Consider the following 1,583-nt stretch of genomic DNA (forward strand, 5'->3'; position numbering starts at 1 on the left):
CAAGAATCTGTTTAAAATTCAGACTTTTAATAGTGACAAATAAAAAATCCCATTTATGATGGTTTGCTTGTGAACATTCTTTATAAGTAATCTGACAGCTTGTGAATAAGATATTCTGATTTGATAGTGACCTGGTGAACTTTTTTGACCTCTTTTATGGATTTTATTAATTAGATAGTTGAAGGGCTGGCTGATTAGTTCAGTTGGTTAGAGTGCAGTGTTAATAGCACCAAGGTCAAGGGTTCGGATCACCATACTGGCCAGCTGCCAATAAAAGTAGTTGAAAAAGGGGTACTGTTTATCAGTTTAAGTTGTAGTGATCTGGAAATGTTATATAGATGGTCAATGAAAGGAAACCCTTTATTATAAGCCTTAAGTTTTTTGATGGTTCTCAAACCTTCTGGAAGGCCCTGCCCTCAGTTTCTTACTCAGCAGTTTCAGGAGGCCTGAAAATTTGCATTTCTTAACAATTTCTCCAGTGATGTTGATGGTCCAGAGACAGCACTTTGAGAACCATTGTGCCAGACTGAATAATGGAAAGGGAAGAGTGCATTGGCTTTTAGGTTGGGTTTTTTATTTTTATTTTTATTTTCAATCTAAATAACTTTTTTGCTTCTAGCTATATATATATAAATGTATTATTACGCATCAGCACTCTGGAGCTGAATTTGACTGGAGAAACTAGTCTGTTTACTAGTGGGCATTTAGTGCTGCCTCCTTCCAGTCACTCATTTTGTCTTACATCTCTTTTCTCTTCAAATCTCCAATTTTCTCATTTCTTGCTTAGCTGATAACCTTGCTTCCTGTAATCACTAAGAAAGTTTAAGGTAGATGAGAAAAGAACCTCACAAATTTCCATTACGTCCACCCTGTCATCTGTGTTTCTGACAGTGCTTGTATTCATTTTCTGCCCTCCCCTCTTGTCACTGGATGAATTTTGTTAATACCTTTCCATTTGAGCATGAAATCCCATAGCCTCTTCCCTAACCAAGCTTATGGCTCCACTAAGTCACTCTTTATCAATATTGCTTCTACCTATCCCTTCCAACAGATACAAATTGGCATCCTCTACTATTGAACCCTTCTAGAGTTCTCTACTCAACTCCCTTATAGCAAAGCTCAAAGGAATTTTTTACATGTTATTGTATCTCTTTCCTTTCCTTGAATTTTCACATTTTTTTACCTTTCCCTCCCCCCCCCCAGCTGTCTGGTACAGGATCTGAACCTGTGACCTTGGTATAATAAGGCTGTGCTCTAACCAACTGAGTTAACTGGCCAGCCCTACTTTATTTTTTATAGTTTACTTTTCTTGAATCTGCTACAATTCAGCTTTTTCTCCATGATAACCCTAAAATGAATCATTGTCAAGATTACTAGTGATTTTGTTGCTAAGTCTGATGGTCATTCTTGGTCTTCATTCTACGTGACCTCTACTAGTGACACAATTGATTTTTCTCCCTGTTTTTAACCGTCTTCCAGAACCTCACCTCAAGTTCTTTCTCCTGTATCACTGGCTACTTTTCTTGACTAGTTCATCTCTTAGACCTTTACTCTGTTTGAGGACCCTAGGGCATGGTCCTTGG

General features: G+C 37.8%; 1 protein-coding gene across 1 annotated transcript in view; it reads left to right on the top strand.

Annotated features, from left to right (window-relative positions):
- The window catches only part of LOC103606182 (40S ribosomal protein S3a-like), an 11,611-nt gene that overhangs the window by 5,195 nt on the left and 4,833 nt on the right, over positions 1-1,583 (top strand). The window lies entirely within an intron of this gene.

This window comes from Galeopterus variegatus, unplaced genomic scaffold (genome assembly GCF_000696425.1).
Source record: "Galeopterus variegatus unplaced genomic scaffold, G_variegatus-3.0.2 Scaffold6360, whole genome shotgun sequence".
Taxonomy (NCBI): domain Eukaryota; kingdom Metazoa; phylum Chordata; class Mammalia; order Dermoptera; family Cynocephalidae; genus Galeopterus; species Galeopterus variegatus.